The 20,600-nt window shown below is 44.4% G+C and overlaps 1 long non-coding RNA gene and 1 pseudogene across 1 annotated transcript in view; one reads left to right on the top strand and one right to left on the bottom strand.

The window, feature by feature from the left end:
- Window positions 1-4,300: 4,300 nt before the first annotated feature.
- LOC147914356 (uncharacterized) overlaps window positions 4,301-20,600 on the top strand; it is a 1,093,764-nt gene continuing 1,077,464 nt past the window's right edge. The window contains exon 1 of the long non-coding RNA XR_015555375.1: window positions 4,301-4,592. This is a non-coding gene — a long non-coding RNA (uncharacterized LOC147914356). The remainder of the gene's footprint in view (window positions 4,593-20,600) is intronic.
- Window positions 6,192-10,504, bottom strand: LOC101389924 (spermatogenesis-associated protein 31D1-like; annotated as a pseudogene).

Raw genomic sequence — 20,600 nt, 5'->3', positions numbered from 1 at the left:
AAAGCGTTGAGGGAAACCTTTCAGTATGATGGGAAGGAAAGAGGAAAGAAGGGATGGGGGGGTCGCATTTTCTTTTTGTTGTTGTTTTGAAGTTTTTGTGATGAACAGTTCCCATCTGATGGCTTCTGATTCCCCTGTGGTGGTCCAGCACATGTGCTCAACGAATGTGGAATGTGGAGAAGTTGTAGGAAAGTGGAATTGTTCTGAGAGCTTAGGCAAGAGAGTTGACTGAGAAAACAATCACAGAAGCTCTGTCGAGGCAGGGGCTCTGTTTGCTGCCTTCACTGGGTGTCCCGAGTGCTTAGAAGAGCGCCTGGTATATGGTAACACGGGGGGAATGACAGGATTCTCAGGCACTGGTGGAGCTGAGCAGTAGCTGTAGAACAGAAATTTATGGAGACGCCAACATTCCTAATTGTGTGATTTTATCCAAGAGGAATCAGCCCCTTATTCAAGGCAGGTCTGAAAAAGGCAGAGCTGGATTTTGCCAGGCGGGTCAGATGAAAGGAGAATGGGGTAAACTGTTTAGTGTACAGCTATGTAGGTTTGGGGTTAGGTGGTGGACCATGAAGTTTTCCTTGGAGAGGGAGGAAATGAAGACAGAAGGTTGTCAGATGGACGGGGAGAAGTGTAAAGTGGCTGTAGTTCCTGAATAGGTTGAGGAATTGGCATGCCGAGGGCAGAAGCTGAGAGGATAAAGGGTGGAATGTCAGTCTTTTTTCAGAATACACAAGCGTTCCTGGTGATATGTTCTAGGATATGGCCATAACTGACCTGGAATGGAGGTAAAGGGCTCTAAGATGAGGAGGGGTATTCAGTGAGAGGCCAGATTATTGGCTGGTCTGTCCACATGGATGTCGGGGACTCTGACTGTGTTCCTGTTCTGAGCCTCTCTCCTGTCCCAAGGTCTCCACAGAATTGGCATTTCCTGCAACTCTAAGCTTCAGTCCATGGCATGACTCTGGACAAGAAGGCAGAAACGGGGCGGTGAGAGAGAGGGCTGTAGTAGACATATGTTTTCTTTTTGTTTTTGCTTTTGTTTTGACACCCAGCATTCACTCACGTTTTGGAAATAGTCTTTCTGTTGCCCTCTGGGGAACTAACGCCATTCTCAGTCTCAGTCCAAGAGCAAGTGGAGTTGTCTGTCCTGACACTCTTACTATCACGATGGGTATATAACTCAGGCTTGGCCAAAAAGATCAGTCCATGCTTTTGGCTACAGTGATTGATCAGGGTTGGGCATGTGACCCAGCTGGAGACAGTAAGGCACAGTGGGACGTTTGAAGGGACTAGTGGGAGAGACAACCCATTTTAGCTGCACTTGATGCTTGGAAGATGTAGCTACGAACTTGCCTGACAGGAACTGTTACAATGAAGCCAGTCCAGAGTATAGAGCCAAGAAATGGATAGAAATGGAGTCTTGATGGCATCAACCGAGCCCCAGCAGCGCCCTCCTGCCTGAGGGCAGCCTTACTACCAGACATTTTCAGGTGCCTGAGTCAACAGATCCTCTTTGTATTTGCTGTCATTTACATCCAAAGAATCCCTCCCAGTATAAGGAGGCTCTCCACCCCTGGTTCCCTGTTCTGAGCTAGCACACTGAATATGTATTACCTTCTGTCCTTCAGCTTGTGCCCTTCTGTAAAGGAGGATAAAGAAACCTACTCCAAAGGATTGTAAAGATTAAACACAATAATGTGCATAAAAGCATAAGTTTGTTCCAGAACACTGAAGTACAACAAGCAGTACTTAATTTTTCTAAATTAAATTAAATCTGGCTCAAAGCACCCATTTTAAAGGGCGGGAAGATATCCAACGTTAGTCATTACTGGGGGCCTTTTGCCTGTTTAGTTTAGTGTTCACTGTCAAACAAATATGTAGGAAAGAGCCTGTGATCTTGATTCCATATTGGTTGCCCCTGAGATGTTCATTGTCCAAGTCCATCTGGCCCGTTAAAAGGCCAGTGGCCGCACAGCCTCTGTGCCAAGTGTGAGCCATGCAGTGTCTGCTGCGGCTCTCAAGATGAGGGGACTTGTTGATTAGTCATCTCAGCGACATCACTTCATCCCGTAAAACATTGTGCTGTCTCCTAGAGGACTTCCACACAGAACCCGTCCACCTAAGGGACTCGTCTCTACATCCTTGTTCTCTAGGCATTGGAGCCACTGCTACCTTTAGACAACTCTCTCTCTTTCAACCCAGCACTTGTGTCAACCTCTGTCTCCTCTCTCCTGGGGACACCCAGCTGAGTTCTCCTCCCACGTGAGGGTCTGGACAGGACTGTACAACAGGTGCCTCACAACTTCTGTTTGGGGCCAGGAAACATGAAAGCCATTGATAACCCCTGAGACCAGATGCCCAGAACTTTCTGTAAGACAAAACGAGAAAGTTAACTTTTATTTCTTCTGGAGTCCCCTCTGGCAGGGAGTAGAAACAGCAATCAATAGCTTGGTAAATTATCCTGCCTCAAATGAAAGTTGCCTCAAGCTGGGCAAGAATCCCTGCAGAGGAGAATTACCCAGTCTTGTCCTTGTCAGCCCAACCCCCTCCCACAGTGAAGCATTGCTAAACTTGTGTAATAATCCATTCCTTTCCTACCCGCTGGCCCCCTAGCAGGAAGGAACAGACCCTGAGTCTCCTGGGAGAGATGAGGAGACAGCTTCCACAAGTCTGTGAGCTGCCACTTGGCCTCCCTAATGAAGACCAAACGTGACCTTGTGACCTCAGGAAAGTATCAGCCTAATTTAGGCTCTGATCCAGGGCCAATGGAAGTTCTAGAAGAAAGGCCTCAAGAGAAGAGCCCCTTCTCATAGCCTGGGCACCTTCATTGTGACTGCAGATTGGGGCACACTTCTCAGTTTTAATCCCCATGAAGGCTGCCACAGGGAAGCTGATCCCCTGGCACCTGGCACCAGAGAAATTCACAATACCTGAAGCTGAGATCTTGGGTTCCTGTGCCCAGTGCACATCAAGGTGTCAGTCAATTCATGCATTTTATTTGCCCTAACATTAGGTTTGGAGTGTGTGCTTGAGGTTGTAAAAATTCTGGTAGCCCATTCCCATTACCTTCTATGTCAGTGACAATTCTTTGGGCACCACAAAGTATGATGTAAATGAGATGCCTCTGAACTTGCACAACACTGATCCCTGGGTGTGGGCACAAAGCACATGAAATCTTTTTCTAGAGAAATTGATCCTCATCTCTCCAATCATTGTTCAGCTAATACACTTTCTTGCTTTTGATGACAGTCCTGCTTTCCCATAGGAACAGGAGTCTGGGAAAAAGGAAAGCAGTCCTAGAAGCAGAAGAAGAGTATGAGATCACTCCTGGATGGTGCTGCCACCTCATTTGGACAGGCCACTTCCTAGATGTGCTAAGTGTGCAAATTATGTCTCATTGCCTCCTCTAATGTTTCTCTGAATGGAAGCAAATATCTGGGCACCAGGTGTGACTTGTCATGTCACCCCAGCCAGTAACTCAGACCCTTTAAGTCACCACCTCTCCTTGGGGTAGAAGTCCTCGGGCCAGGAGTACATGGAAAACATCCGAGAATGGGAGTGACATGCCTTAGTACTGGCTTGCCATCAATTGTGTGGCTCATTCTTTCTGATGTTCAAGCTGTGAGAATCAAATGTGAAATGATGGATGTGCTATTTTAATGTATTAATAAGAGCAGAAATTAAAGCTTGCAACCTGTAGGGTTTGCTTTCTTTATAAGCCTGGCTATCTCTACAGGAGCTGAAGGCTGCTTCTTTAGGCCTGTGGTCTAGGATCTAGAGCACAGTGGGGAGACTATGGTGGAGCCAGGGTGAGCCCTATTGCACCTAATTTTTCCTCCCCTCTAAGTCTGAATACTGGCAGTGGTGAGTCAGGTGGTCCTACGGGCTCCTTTCACTCTACTGTTCATGAGAACCCCACACTACCTTTACCTCCATGCCACCTTTCCCTCCTTTGGACGCTCCACCCTCTTTGATGTTTTCTTACCAGCCTCCGCTCCACTTAGCTGTTGAACAGCTTTGACCTTGATGACATGGAGATGGATGAGGACAAGGATGAGGACAAGGCCACTTGACACCTTTCGCCACTTTTGCTTCCGTGAACTGAGTGGGGTGTCCAAAAAGAAACCTTGGTGTGAGGAAGACTTCTAAGAAGGTTCCAATGATCCCCACCTCCTGATATTCACACCTTTGTGTAATTACCCCTCCCCTTGAGTGTAGGCTGGACTTAGTGATTTGCTTCTGACTCACAGAATAAGGGAAACGTGATGGGATGTCATTTCCATTATTAGTTTACAAAAGATTGTAACTTCTGTCTTGCTAACAGACTCTCTCCTGGCTTTGATGAAGCAAGCTGCCATGGTGGAGAGGCCCACATGACAAGGAACTGAGGTGGCCTCCAGCCAACTCCAGCCCACAGCCAGCCAGGAATTGAGGATCTCAGTCCAACAGACCTTGAGGAACTGCATCCTCTCAACAACTATATAAGTGAGCACAGAAGTGGGTCCTGCCCAGTCGAGCCTTCAGATGAGACCCCAGCCCCAGCTGACACCTGAATTGTAGCCTTGTGAGAGACCCTGGAGCAGAGAACCCAGGTAGGCCTTGCCTGGATTCCTGACCCACAAAAACTGTGTTAATAAATATGTGTTTTTAAGCCACAAAATTTTGGGTTATCCATTACACAGCAATAGATAACTAACACACTCCTAAATTACTGTAACCTTGGTGTGAGATGTAGCATGGCTGGGAAGGCAGGCACCAAATAGGAGGACACCCTCCCTGACAACATTCCTGCAGATACTGTCTTCATGCTCAAAGACTATCCCATGTTCTCTTAGCTGCAGTGGTATCATTCTGCTCTACCAAGCCCTGATCAGTCTCCAGGAGGTGAGGCCTAGGTAGTGTTGGGTGGAGTGGGTGGCCAGGATGGAGTCACAAGGAGTGATGATGAGGTCATTCTTCCCCTCCTCACTTTTTTCTTCCTTTCCCACTCACTCCAGCATTACATTTTCTTTACTCTGTGTCTCCTTTTCCTCCAAATTCTGGGTCGCTGCCCAATGCCCATTCCTACAAATGATGGCCGGGTGATCTGTTGGTCTTGCAATAATGCTGTCAAGCTAGGCATCCTGAGGAGGTTTCCCTGAGGAGTGGCTCTTCCCATTCGTCAGGGTGCCCTCACAAGCAAGGAGACCTCATTGTCGAGCTCAAAATATGCCTTCCGGACAGATTAACTCCCCACGTATAACAGATTCTTCAGCTGGACCCACCCAGTGTCCAGACCTCGCCCTGGCCACTCCAGTGTCCACAATCACAAAACCCATCCATACACACCCCACCCCCCATTGACCACCCACCTGTGATACTGTGGAATCAGCAACTTTCTCTAAATGAAAATAAGCCACTGTTTTCAGGGAAATGTTTGTATCCCTGGGCCTTTTCAGAGCTGCAAGTTCTGTCCTCCCTACTGCTCCAGGAAGGGTAGAGGAAGCTGGAGGGTGAACTGCTACCCATTTTCATTAGGGTCAGGTGACCCTATGAGGGGTGGGGACATGGCTCATGACCCCAGACTTCATGAGGGAGAGAAGGGATCTTAGGAGCAGGTGACATTTATTCCTCACCAAGAGATCCATGAGGAAGATTTCTCCCTACCCCCCACCTCAGGGCCTAAACACTCCCACACTTCCAATTCCAAAACTTTCTGAGGCAACAAGGGGGAATTCTGGCTGTATTATTCCAGAGGAACTCATCCTACCCTGCAGCTGTGTATAGTTCAGGACAGTGAGGAAGCAGATGAAAAGACAGTTTGAGCCAAGTTCTGGACTTGAAGGGTTTTTCTCTCTTTGAAAAGGCCTGGAAGTTTTTAGAGTGAACCTTTTGTACTTTTTATGAAAAAATAGTGTTTTGAATAGAGGACATCTCAGTGGGGTAAAATAAAGGACCCAGGATAAAACTGAGAAGACCACTGTCGGGCCCCCTACAAGGGACTGGTCATCTTGTAGAAACCAAAAGAGGAAATCAGTCAGAGCTGACCTCCCTCCTTCCTTTCCCTGAGCACAAGCCCCAGGATACCCCAAACCCACGCCCCCAGTGCACCACCCAGAGAACACCACTCTCTGTTAGCAGAAACATTTATTAGGAGGATCAGTATCCTCTGTTGTGCTAAAGAAAGATTGTTCTCATCGGAAGATGTTTTATCACGAAAACTGTGAGCCTTTCTCAACAAGGACTGAATGATTTCTTTGGGGACATTTTTTTCCCTGGGAGTGTTGGAGAAGCGTTTTCTGTTTGAATAGAAGAGTCAAATCTCTGAACACAGTGCCTTCATCACGGGTGTGGGTGGCCAGAGGGACCTGGTAAACCTGATGCATGCAGGTGGGGCTTGGATGGGGCTCAGGCTCCCTGGAGGGCTGGGAAGCCGGTTGACTCTGGCATAAATGCTGGTCCTTGAAGGCCACAACTCTCTGGAGATGTCTGATCCTGTCTCAGTTCTAACACTTGTAAGACAACTCTGGTGAGCAGAGACAGCATCTTGGCTGCGGGACTTGGTACTTGCCCATTCCCCCTGCTGTCAGTCAGAGAAAGCCCTATAGTTGGAGGGATGTCCCTTGTCAGCCTCTACCTGGGCCTGCAGTTCCTCCTTCTGCTGACTTAACTCCATGGCCTCAGGCACGTGCCTACATGCCAGTTTCTCCTCTAGGATCTTCCCAGTGGCTGTCGTGAGCTCATGAGCTTCAGGAGGCCCACAACTCAGAAGGAGAGCTGCACTTGCAGCGGGGTCTTGGTGCTGCGCAAAGGTTGACATGAACTTGGCTTTTTGCTGGGGACTTTCCTGCCCTGTGATTTTTCTCTTGGAATTGATCCACTGAAAAAAAAATTGCTTAGTCTTTATTCTGAAGTAACTTTCAGGAGAAAACTGTTCATTCTGTGACAGAGACAGGGAAGTGCCTCCTAATTCTCTGTCCTCCACAGAGTGGCTCTTCTTTCTGGCTTTAGGTGTCCCAGCTCCTGAATCCTCACTTCCACATTCTCCTGTTTTGGAGCCCAGAGGCCTCACTCTCTTTGCAGCTGGTGGGAAATTCTTATCCTTGCATTTCCATGAGACTCGTTCAGAGACCCAGGGCTCCTGCTCCTGCTCCATGCTGATCCGGGTGTCCTCCAAGTGGACATGCAGCACCTGGGAAGCTCCTTGTCCCCACTGGAGATGCTCTGGGACTGAGGGAGGACTTGGAAGGCAAGCTCTCTGAAATAAGGGACATGTCAGTGGGACAGCCTTGAGCCTGGCTATGCTCTCCACTCCCCAGTTGAAACTTTAACTCACTAAGGAGCTGTTTTTCAAGGTCTGATAGTTTAGAATCTTGGAGAACTGGTATTTTTGGTGAGGGACATTCAGTGGTCAGAGTAGTTTCTATTTTACTCATATTGACATTTACCATTTGGGAGCTTCCCAACTTGCTAGTTGTCAAGATGTCACAGGATTATGATTTAAGAGCACACAGCTCCTCAGCCTTGAATATCTCCCTGAAGTTCATGGTGGACATGGAAAAATGTTCTAACTTCTTCTCCACCATCCTTTGGCCCTGAATCATTTCTGCTCATCACTGGAACTCACATTCACATCCCTTGGCTCATGTCCAGCCCCAGCTTGCCTTGTGGGCACCTCTGGACTGCATCTCTTGTCTAGTACAGTCTCACTCTGACTCAGTTTGTCTATGATGCTGTGTGGGAGGGGCTCTAAAGTCTGTCTGCCACGCTCAGTTGTCTGGACGTCCTCGGCAAGCTCATGGTCCATAGCAGAGTGGGATGATTTCAGGGCCCCTGTCCTTCATTGCCCACAGATGAGGTAGCAGAGAGAGGATGATCCAGGATGGGGACTGAATTTGTTGTTCTCACCTTGTTTCCCTGAAAACTTTTAGAGGTTCCCTCAAGGGGCTTGGAAACCTCAGCTTTGGAATCCACCCCAGAAATACGAGTGGCTGAGAAGAGAAAGTCAAATTAGGGAAGAAGCCATGTTTTGGTTTCTTGCAACTTATAGAATTTTATGGATTCAAGAACCTTGAGGGGCAGGCCCCACCTCTGACTCACATGAAACATTATAATATAGGCTTCTAGCACGTGTTGGGTGTTGGGATCAAGAAAAGAAAGCTCTAGAGTGATCATCTGGCAGTACACCCTCCCTACCATTGTGTTTTTTGAATTTGTGTTCTTCATGTTGGTCTGGGAACTCCCAGAAGGAGGGGATGGGTTGTCCTCAGCCAGCCATGAACAACACACTCCTAGAGGGATCCTCCCCACAGTGATCTGCCAAAAATTCTTGCTCAAATGTAATCTAAGAATGGTTTCATTTCATTCTGGTCTATATCCTTCCTTGAGACATTTAAGAATTCATTCCCTGAGTGATTCCTTGAGTGACACACACAAATACTTTTTGTCTCCAAGGCAGCCCTTAGACCCTTCACTACGTAGCATTCTGAGACCCTTTGAGGGCTATCTTCTGGGCTTTTCTCTAGGACATATCCCAAGATTCCTCCTCATGTCCTTCCTTAGCTGAAACTTTGTTGGGATCCTCTCATGGAAGCTTCCTGGGAGACTCAATTCAGCCTCTGCTAGATTCTCGCTACTCTGGCCCTGAAGCTCAGAAGCTGTGAAGCATGTCTGCCTCTGCTGAGATGTTTCTGTGAATTTACACTGAGGCTCCATCAGAGCTAGAGACTCTAGATTCCTACAGGTGTGGAGGCAGCAGTGTGGGATTAGCCTCCTTGGAGCGTGGAGCTCCAGTTTCTCCTGGGGTTCACTGGTGATATGAAAATGGCCAGGAAGGATGGAGACTGGTACATAGGTGTGGGATGACTGGCTGACCCATGGAAGGCTGGGAGTTTGAGGACAAATGGCTCCTTGAGATGTTTGGAACACAGGGACTAAACCCCACAAATACACTCCACAGTCCCTAATCTAGGACGGAGAAGAAGACGGTAGGATTGGGAGTGGGAATGCAAGGTGGGCCTGGGGCTAGACCCGAGTGAAAGGTGAGGGCTGGGATTTGAGGCAAGGGTTGGGGTTGTACATGGAGAGGGGAAGAGGATGGGAATGAGGAAGTTGTAGAGATTCGTGGTCCCACATTTTGACTGCTGAAGCATTACAGACTCCATTGAATAAGATAAAATAAGACCCTAGTGGGGAACTACTGCTAGAGACCAGGAGAGTGGCTGCTAGGGACTCACTGTACAGAAAGGGAAGACCCCAGAAGAGCTTGACATACAGTAGCTGCTGACAAATGTACAGCTGCTCTGGTTTGCTTTTGATGTTCCAGCCAGTTTTGGTGGCTGTGGTGTCCTGCATATCAAGTGGCTACATTGAATTCCCTGAAAATGTCTGTTGGTTTTCTGACCACGTTTGTTTTGAAAATAGTCCCTCCTCCTTTTCTTTCTTCTTTAAAATCTGGAAAGCCATTCTCTTTTTTATTTGTCTCTTCAAGAGTGCCTGTAGGTTAAGGCCAAAGAAAGAATGGCTACTGGCTGCCCTGTGCTTAGTAGCAGAGTCTCCCCAGAGACAGGTCTCTGGTAGATGGAGGGAAATGTGCTCTTGCTGAAAATCAGAGTGTGATAATGTGGGGAAGAACATGTTCTTGGCATGAGCCTGCCAACAAGAGAATTCTGAAGTTGACAGGCTTGAACAATCATTGCCTCTGATTGTTGGGACACAAGTGGACAACCAACCAGGGCTATCTGGAGATGAGTTCTCTGGAACAGTCTTCAATAAGATGGAAATAAATTTAGATTCAGTCACAGTTAACAGATAGTTTAGCAGTGGTGAAACAGAGAGGGTTGGTGGTGTGTAATGACAAGCCAATGAATCAGTGGGATTCATTGTCTGGGACAAATTTGGTAAAGGGTTGATATCTTGGGAAAGGGCGAGATCAAGAGAGAGGATGGTATGCAGAGACAAAGTGACCTCTGGTTGGAGAACAGAATCCACTGCCTGTGTGTCATGTGGTAGGAGACGGGGAAAGGCAAGGGGTTGGGGTGGGGAATTGTCTGCTGGGAATTTGGAATCCAAGGAGGAAAAGGCTCTGGTGGCAGAGTAATCCGGTTGTGAGGGTGAAAGAAAGTCAGCTAAGGGTGCCATGGGGTTAGGTGAGAGATTGGAGGAGGGGAGTGGGGAAGGCTCAGGCAAAGGGGCTGGTATTAGGTCTCTTGGAGAGACATCTGAGAAGGCAGAGGACACAGTGAAGGATGACTCAGTCACAGGAGCTGTGGAAGCCAAAGAAGACACAGAGAGAGTATCATCTTCTAGGTCCTCCAGGAATAGCAGCCGATTGACCTCAGCAGTTGCGCTATTACACCTCACAGAAGGAGTCTGGACATAACAGTTGATGAAAGCCGATGGTATCATGATGCTGGCCCAGGGGGAGCAGGAGACAGGAGGTACAAAGCTGCAGCCAGGACCAGAACAAATATATGGGACCCTGGCAGGTCTGGCAAAGGTACGGCTGCCCAAGGTGTGCAGTCATGCGTCACTTGATGACGGGGATACGTTCTGAGAAATGCGTTGTTAGATGATTTTGTTGTTGTGCGAACATCATAGAGTGTACTTACACAAATCTAGATGGTATAGCCTACTACACACCTAGGCTATATGGTACTAATCTCATGGGACCACCATGGTATATGTGATCCGTCATCGACAGAAACATCATTATGCAGTGCACGACTTTATTGTGTGTGTGTTTGTGTGTGTGTGTATATATATATGTTCTGTCTAAAAAATCCAAAAGAATCAACTGAAACATTAGAACTCTTAAGAGTATTTAGTAAGAATTACAGTATCAACTTGTAAAAACCAATAGCTTCTCTGCATCTCCACAGTAAATAATTGGAAAGCATCATAAAAACACTGTATGCACAAAAGCAACAAAAGCTATTAGGAAATATGCCCACTTATTTGAAGAAAAATATAAGATTTAACTGATGGTCATGGAAAGTATCTTAAAATTAAGAGAAATATGATGTTTCAGTTTGAGAACACTTAATATTTAAAAGACGTCAGTTCTCTCCAGTTAATCTATAAATTCAATGCAATCTCAGTTATAAATCCAGCAGCATTTTTAATGTAATTAGATGCGCTGATTTTAAAATTTTTCTTGAGGACAAAATGTAGGATGGGAGTTGCATTTATATTCATTTTATTGTTCTTTATATCTCTCACATATTTTAAAATTAATATTTATCTCTTTGATGTGTAGTAAAAGCTATAAAAGAGAAAGAAAATGTACAATATTAGCTATGAAGATTTTGAAAAAAGAACACTGAAGGAGGACTTGTTCTACTGGATATCAAAACCTGACATGAGCCATAGCAATTGAAATGGTGTTGGGATGACTGGAGAAGAGAGAGAGAGATAATTGCAATAGACATTAGACCGTCCTCTGCACGTGTGCATATTTACTATACGGAAAGGTTCGCATTTAGGATTAGAGAGCGAAGTGTGGACTATTTAATAATGGTGCTGGGAACATTAGCTATTTATTTGGAAAGAAAATAAAGTGAGAGCCCTATTTCTTAGATACATAAAAATGAATTCCAGATGAATCGAGGAGGAAAATGCAAAAACTTAGTGGAAAGATCCTTTTTAAGATGAAGCACAAAATTTGGGGCCATTAAAAAAAGATTAACAGATTTTTATAGGATACAATTAAAACTTCTGTGGATAATAGACAAAAAAGTTTATGACAATTCAAAATATGTATTTCAAAATAGATTATGACCAATAATATATAGAGTTTCTAAAACTCGTTAAAAACACTCCTGAAAAACCATAGAAAATGGGCAAATCACAGAAAAAGGAATAACAGAAAGTAGTTTTTGCCCATCCAATTGGCAAAAACTTAAAAATTTGATAATAGCCAATGTTGGTGTGGGGGTAGGAAAACAGGTACTAACACATAGTGTAGGTGGAAGTGTAAATTGATAGCTGTTTTGGCAGTATCTGTTAAAATTAAAACCAGACATTTCTTTCAACTCACAATTTTCATCACACGCACACAAAAATACACACATGAATGTTTATGGCATTGTTGATTATAATAGCCCCAAGTTGGAAATGACCTAAATGTCCATCAATAGGAGGATCCATAATAATTTATGGGACATCCATACTCTTGAATGCTAAGTGGCAGTTAAAAAGAATGAGATAGAGTTCTGTCTACTCACCTGAGACGATCTTTGACACAATATTAAAAAAAATAATAAAGTGGCAAAACCATGTATAAAGTATAACCTCATCTATATAATATATTAAACAAAGCTAATATTGGTAGAAGCACATATCAGTCTGTGTATGTGTATGTGTGTATATATAGATTATATTATACATAATAGGAGAAGGTATATATATATATATGTATATATATAGATATATAATAGAATCACAACTGGAAGAGTACCAAACTGTAAAGAGATAATCCTTCTGGAGATGGAGGAAAAAGATTGTGAGGGAGGGAAGATGTATTTTCATTGCTGATATTTATATAAACTTGTAGATAACTTGCAATGTATTTATCATATTTTAAAAATTTTCTATCTCCTTTCAAGCTTCTAATTATTAAAGGGAAATTCATGATTTCACTAGTTTATATTTGATACATTTTGTAGATGATGTACCATTACAAAAGAGAAATACAGTATTATATTTTTATGTGTTATACTTATTATTTTTTCACTCAGTAATATTAATTGGGTGGCCAGTATGTGCACAGAACACTGGATCTTTGGGCGCAGTGCCTGAGCGGTCTCTTGCTCTCCCTCTGGGATACTGTGGTTGATTTGCCTGGAAGACCATATGCCCTGTGACAAAGGGAAGGCAGAAGCATGGAGCCTGTTGCCCTGGTGCTCTCGTGGACCTCCCTAGTCTACTGAACAGAAATTCCTTTGCAATGAAGGTCAGCCCAGGGCTATTTTGTGTGTGGCAGCTGAAAAAGTCACTGGAACCAGGAGCTTCTCTGAATTTCGTATGCAGAGAATCATGTCCCTTTGCCCTTCCGTGTTTGCAAGATCTGTCATTCCTAGAAGGAAGTCAGATCGTCTGAGATAACTTGGTCCACAACTAGCCTTGTTGGCCGTTATCAGTGCTTTGTACTCTTCCTTGGGATGGTAACAAACTTAGACTGACCAGTATAAAACTTCCAAACCAATCTCTCTATTTCTCTTTCTCTGTCTCAAATGGTAGGCATTTTTAAATGCCTGTTTCCTATTTTAAGTTACATCCATTTCTATCCATGAGTCTTAAGCCAGATAGTAATTTAACTTCGGGTTTGTCAATATGAATACATGAAGCTTTAAAAAAATCCTATGCCGTTCCTTTCCTTTAGGAGAGCATCCCTGTGGTAGAGCAGAGATGTGCCACAGAAAGGGGCCTGCACTAGGATCAGAAAATTTGAGTTTGAGGCATGCCTTCCAGGACTTTTGCAAATCACTTGACTTCTCCCAGGCCTCGCTTGTGTCAGCTGTAAAATGGAGAGACTGGGGAAAAACGGAGATACGGGGGACGGGGAAAGGAATATATGTTCTGAGGAGAAAGGACTTTGAAAGGTGTAAAGCCATAGACCAGCGTAAGTCTTTATCCAAGCCCGTGTTCTCCTTCTTACACACACACACACATGCAGCTGTATGCATGCTCTGGATTTCTATTGTCTTTCATTTATGTTCCCTTTAAAGCAGGCCTGTGGACCCCTCCTCACACATTCAGCTGTTTTTTGTCACACGTACCCATTGATCTCACCGGCCCCTGAGGCCTTGGATTGACTTAGTGGTACCTTTTCGGCAGCCCCTGTTTTCTCCCAGAAGGGCATTTAGCTTAGTGTTGAAAGCACGGTGTGTTCCCTTTTTGTTAACTTAACCTCTGGGTTGTTTTTTAAAAATCAGATTAGAAAGAACACGGACCCTAGAAAGCCTGTGATATGTAAATATTTAGCCAGGCAGATAGGGATAGTAAGCATTTTCTCTCTTAACACAAAACATGATTTTATTTGCTAAAGCTGTAATCTTGTTTGATAATCCATCAGTTTATCATCAGCTGTGTGGTGAGACATAATGCCACAGGGAGATAATCAAGAACCTCCACCTGATACTACAGGGTTGATTACAGGGACTTCAGGAGAGAGTCTTCTGGAGGGGATTAGGTTAAACATAGCCTTTCTGTTTACAGTTGATTTCTTCCCAGTGCTTTTAACCATTCTGCTCCCAGCTCAGGTAAGTAGGTCATCCGACAGCATTCAAAGAGGAGTCTTTGTAGGTGCAGAACAAGTAGGTGTGTCTTCTTACCAGGCCCCATTCAGTCATTGTTTCCTGCACAATGCATTCTGAATCAAAGAGAAAAAAAGAGATGATGGTGCTCCACTGAAGACTGTATTTAAAAAAAACCCCAAACTCGGAAAAGTCCAGTTTGAAAACAAAACAGAAAATCCTTCCACCCCACAGGTAACATCATGATCTCAGCTCTAAGTAAACTGGCTTAGTAAACTGAAATTGTAATATAACGTTGATTTGTAGGACTCTCAAGGAGGTAATCTGAGGTTTCTGAGCCAGGGGCGACACGCCTATAGGGTATCCTCAGAGATCCTCCTGGTCAGGGCAGTTGGAATACACAACTCCAGGGGGCAGAAATGTAACAAGGGTAATGGTGCCCCTAGAGTGCTGCTTCTGCCATGACAAAATATCACAGATGGAGGTGGCTTAGAAACAGAAATTAATTTTCTCACAATTCTGGAGGGTAGAAGTCCAAGATCAAGGTGTTGGCAGGTTTGGTTTCTTCTGAGGCTTCTCTCCTTGGATTGCAGATGGCTGCCTTCTCGCTGTGTCCTCACTTGATCTTTTCTCTGTATCCTAATCTCTTTTTATAAGGATACCAGTCATGTTGGATTAGGGGCCACCATATGACCTCGTTTTGCCTTAATTACCTCTTTAAAGGCCCTGTCTCCAAATATAGTCACATTCTCAGGTACTGGGGGTGAGGGCTTCCACACATGAATTTTGGCAGGGACACGTGCAGCTCATAACAGAAGTCATCTGTTAAGTATGGTGGAGTCAGGTGTATGTGGATGAGTGTCAGGGGATGAAGCCGGAATGCCAAGCAGCGCCCAGATCTTGAAAGGCCTGGCTTCTCATCAGGCCAAGAAGTGTGTCAATGGGTGGGAATTGACTACCACATTTAGGCTCTGCTGGCCCCCTCAGGCTGAGGTGTGAAGGGCAGACTGGAAGGAACCACACTGTAATATGTCAGATGAGACACTGGTTTGAATTCTGGTTTTCTTCCATCACACCCCAAGGCAGTTATGTGGCAGTTAAAGGAAGGCAGTGATTCCTCAGCATTAAGAGGGTCCATGAGAACAAGGATGTGTGTGGGTGTAGGGGGACAGGTGGGTGGGAAGATGGAGGCAGCTACAGCTACAAGTTTGCCTGTAGTAGCAGCCCCTGTTGCTGTATCTGCATGGGGTGGGGGAAGACGGAGGGCTTGCCAGGCTCACACAAGTGATGAAGCACCCAAATAGTGGATGAAGGCAGCTCTGGTTTTTCCTTTTCATTCTACAGGCCCCTCAAGTGTTCCTAACATAGTCACATATCTTACTACCGTATTTTGCAAATGAGAGAAGAGCCTCCCTTGCGTTCTCCTGCCAGGTAGAAGCACATGGCAGCTCGTTGCTGTTGACAGTCAGAGAAAGAGATAATTACCCCTCTCCTTTTTCAGAATCCTGCTCAAACTCACACATTTAGGTGCAGAAAGAGACGCTGCATTGGGAGGAGCGGCGTTGTTTTGTGTAGTTCCCATTTGGTTTGGAGGCTGGAGACAGAAGCATCCTGCCCTGGTTTTACCTGTTTAGGGTTGTAGCTGCCTGGGCATATCACTTCATCTCTCTGGGACTTGGGCTTCTCGTTTGTAAAATGGGGAAAATACTACATGAATGACCAGGACAGTGGTGAGGATTCAGTGAGAAAATATCAATGAGCCCTTAGTAGTTGTTAAAGTTATGCAAATATTAGGTATAAGATTAAAAAAAAAGATTCAAGGTGTTTACGTTTTGTAATTTTGGTGACTTGGTAGAAGAAAGTAAGCATTTTCAATTCTGATCCCAGCTCTGTACTTGTGTCAGGGCCTTGGGCAAGGCGATTGCAAACCCTGCTTTTACTGCCCTATCTTGTAAAGAGGGAGGTGGTGTCTCTCTGTCTCTCTCTCTCACCCTCTCTCCTTCAGCTCCTCTTTTCTCAGGGGATGTGAAGATTAATTGGATGGCATCCATGCTGTCTGCCAGGCAGACAGAAAGCGTGAAGTATCATCTGGATGGCTTGGTAAGCACTAGCTTCTCCTTCCTCTGCTTTTGACAAACAGAGTGACAGCCCATCGCTGTGTTTAAACAAGTTAATATGTATGTTCCTTGACATAAGGAAGCGCTCTAATCATGAAATACAGCTTGCATGTCATTTGGTTTTGAGATTTTATTGAGTACTACTAATCTTGACATATTTTGGTTGGCACCACGTTCTTGGTATAGTGGGTTAGCGGTTGAATAGTTTGCAGACTTTGTGAAACAAAATCCTCATTTAATGGTTTAGTTTGGCTACATTTTGAAAATATACAAAAACATAATGCGCTTCTATTTTATAGCGATTTTTTTTTTCAACTTGTGGCTTTGGTTTGTTTTTTTTTTTTCCTTTTTCCTCAATGCCGTTTCTTTTCTCTCTCTCTGTCTTTCTCACTTTGTCTCTCTCTCTTTTTCATGTTCCAACTGCAGCAGCCTACAAAGAAAGATCCGAAGAAAGACAAGCTTGTGAACTGACTGAACTACAAGCAGAAGAATCCTCTTTGTACTACTTGATGTCAAGAATATGTTCACACCCTGACCCAATGCTCTGAACTTTTGCGTGTGAGTGTGCAGATTCAGAACATCTGAAGGCCACCACGCAGTGCAGTGACAGGTCTGAAGCTCCCCAGTAGAAGCACCTGGACTAAATGTGCAACAAGACTTCAGTCAACACCAGCCCCCAAAGTCACTGAACTCCATGACATCATGCTCAGGCGGGAAAAGTCAACAGGCCTGTAGCCCGGGGCCTCCCTGCCTGCTCTCCCTTCCTTGTCTCTCCATTTCCTAACCCCCGGACAATGTTTAGAAAGCAGAGCTGGGTTAAGGCAGCGCTCTCAATTACTTTGGCTGGAACCTTCCTGAGTACATTTTGCTATCTCTTTGTGATGTAAACAGGGGCACTCACAGTTGGCAGGGGATGCTCTTTCTGTTTTAATTATGCAAGGCATAGTTATAGTTCCAGAGTCTGGAAGCAGCATAGAGTTCTTTGGAGAACTTCACAGGGATTTTTCTGTTATGACATAGTTTATCCGGAAAAAAGAAATTAAGACAAAAGGCATTTCCAAAGGAGAAATAATAACACTATTCATGCTCGCGTTCCAGTCCATATCGAGTAGATCACACAATCAGAGTAGACACATTTTGGGGAGGCTGGGGAAGGGGAGGTGTCTCAAAATGCTGGACTCATATCATGGTGGGAAAATCTGGATGTACTGATGAATGGACGTGGGTGGAGAGAAGGATATAAAAATAAATGTTTTTACTTCGGAAAGCCATAATGAAGCATCCAGCTGTATCTGAGTGAATTTGAAAGTACCCTGGGCCCTGGGGATATGGAAAAAGATCTCACCATAGTAATAGTAATCTGGCCTAAACCTGAGTCATAAAATTCTTTCTGCCCCCAGATGTTCAGTTTGAGGGCACTTCGTTACTCTGCTGATGTGGCGAGAAATCGCAGAACTGCCAGGGTAATGAGGGAGCCTTGGCAGAGGTGGAGAGATGGAGCTGTTTCTCTGTTCTGAAACATGTTTTTATAGGTAATTCTGATGTACAGTAGGTATTAAATAGAGCAACTAAAAGATGTTTTATTTTAGATTAGTGCTAGAGTGATATTTTCCCCATGGCACTAATAATCCGGCAGCTTTCACGAGCCCATTTCGCCTCCCAGTTTCTTGCCGACTCCCAGCTCCGTCTATTCTGGCATAAGGGCCAGCGTTACATCAAAATTTCTGCCTTAGAAAAGGAGAGAATCACCTTTACTATCTGTGCTTGTGGTGTTTAGAAAAGAGGGATTTTTTTTTTGGAGAGGAGGAAGATATTAAATGATTCTGCAGTTGCAATTTGGAGATAGGGATGTATATACAGGGACAGCCCTGGGTGAAAAAATGGCATTTCAAGAATGGTGTTTTGTAATTGAGTGATCATTTAAGACACCCCTTTATGTGCGTATGCTGGTTTGAAATCCAGAGGACATACCATTTCAGCGTAACATCTCTGCTGTCAGCACCACGCAGGATGCACAATCCTTGTTTAATTGTGTGCTTCTTGCATACTTCAAGGGCTGTCACAGGAACAACAATAGGAGGCCTGTTGTTGAAACCACATCGTTTCCATCACAGTGGAAAAAAAAATAAGGTCATTGTGAGCTTGGAGCACTGTGAGGTTTGAGCCTGCCCAAATTATTTCATTCATGTTAAAATTTAAGGAGATGAGAAACATATTGCGTGAGAACAGTCATTTTCCGTCTGTCCCTTCCCCCACTGTAATATTGGAATGCCTCCCTCTCCCACCCCCTCTTAGCTGGAAGGCAAGTCCTCTTTGCCACTCCCCATCCCCCAAACCCACTCTATTGGTTTGGGGTATTTTTTTTTTTTCCAATTTGTTAAGATGCTCAAATCTGCTTTGTGTGATTTATGAAGGAACTTGAAGCGATTAGTTTCACAGTGCGTGAAAATTCCTCAGGTTCGGGGTGGGGGCGGTGGGGGTGGCCAATCTGTTATACTGTTTGCCGTGGACTGGATGGGAACATGAACAGCTCGGAGCCGTAAGGAGATTGTGTTGAGTTATTAAACACTTGTGGTAAAGCTGCTTATTGTTAATTCCCCGATGTCCCGCTGAAGCGATAGGATAAAATCAGATCGGATTAGATCAAAGAGCCTGGGAGCCAGCCTTTGGAGCAGATTCATTTAATCAATAAAGAGACCTCCTGAGAGAGGGGGAGAGAATAGGGGCTGTCCCGGTTGCACAGGAGATTAAGATGGGGGTGGGCCAGGGGGAGTGATGGGAAAGAAACAACAATTTATACGTATTTATTTTCCCCCTTCTTTTTGAGGTGTCATTCTCCTCTCAAACATTTTAGCCCCACTCACCAAAGGGTATGAACATTTCTTTAAGATTTTGTTACTCTGATACTCCATTACTCCAATAATGCCCTATAAAGCAGGAGGTGACATTAAAAAAAAAAAGTTGTGTTCCATAAAATGTATTTCAACAAAAGCAATTTAGGCTTAAGTGATTCTCCAAGAAACATTAATCCCTTATGAGTTAATCTGCAAAATTTCCTATTGTCCCTTTGTGAGACGAAATAATAGGGAAACACCAAAAGGCCAAGTCTGGTCCCACCTCCCTCTTTGTATTCTCCACATGCCCACCTCCCAACCCCCGCCAATCATTATAAACCATTGTGTATTAAGAGGTATGATGGGCGTCCTTCATCCACGATTAACACTGGAACCAATGCATATTCATTCCTCTCTTAGCCCTACCACACCCCGCTAACGTGAGGGCTTGCCAAGAAGGAAGTGACACCCATTAGAAAGTTAACCACAGAAAATGAGAGAAAAAATGAAGGATGGAGCAAATTAAAGATGCGAGTCCCTCAATGGTTATTGGCCTTAATGGTGTTATAAAAATGATGTCGGCTTTTACCAGGAATAATTTATATTCCGAATTAAATAAGGATATGTATCTATAAATCCATTCTATAAAACTTAATTTTCCGTCTAGATATGCTGATTACTTCTGGCCTGGCATACCTTTACCGGTTGTTAATTACCTCGGGATGGTTTAACACTATTTTCCAAATCAGCATGCATGCATAAAATGACTGCTATCCAATTTGACACATTATTAGTGATGATTATTGTCATAGATAAATTAGATTGAACAGAAAATAACCTTCATCCTTAGCATGTTTTAGCTCTCAGAATTAATGTGATTTGGTGAACACATATAAATAAAAATCTGATGAGTCCCTGCTGACTACAGGGCCTGCTGGTGCTGAAGTGTATCAATTTCATGCAGATGATGAATTCCTTAAGCATTCAATGATAATCATGCTTGATTTGACAAGACTTTCTCATGCTATTTTAGGGCCTTAATTTTCTGTGAAGTTCTGTCAAGTGCTCATCAAGCACCCACTTATCTCTGTATCTTAACCTGGCAGCCAATCACAAGGTTGCCTAACAGAACCGCTACCGAGTGCCAGCCCATTAATATTCAAGTCACGTGACTGTCCAAGGAGAGAAACCAATCAATGGCTGATTAACATTCAGGTCACATGACTCCCGAGGAGAGTAAATGAGTTACACAGTAAGACATCAAACAAATTTTCATCTTGAAAGAGTGATTGCTTTTTCTGCTGCTGTGATGTTTGTCAAATTCGCTCTAGCCTTGTCCAATTAAGCTCCATGAGCTGAATTAATAATGAAGAGATGTAAGCATCGTGCCAGCATGAGAGCTGTGAGCAGTGCCA

This window comes from Ceratotherium simum, chromosome 20, assembly GCF_057802395.1.
Source record: "Ceratotherium simum simum isolate JZ-2026a chromosome 20, ASM5780239v1, whole genome shotgun sequence".
NCBI lineage: Eukaryota > Metazoa > Chordata > Mammalia > Perissodactyla > Rhinocerotidae > Ceratotherium > Ceratotherium simum.
Note: the sequence above shows the minus strand (reverse complement) of the source record. Positions and strands in the feature narration are given on the sequence as shown.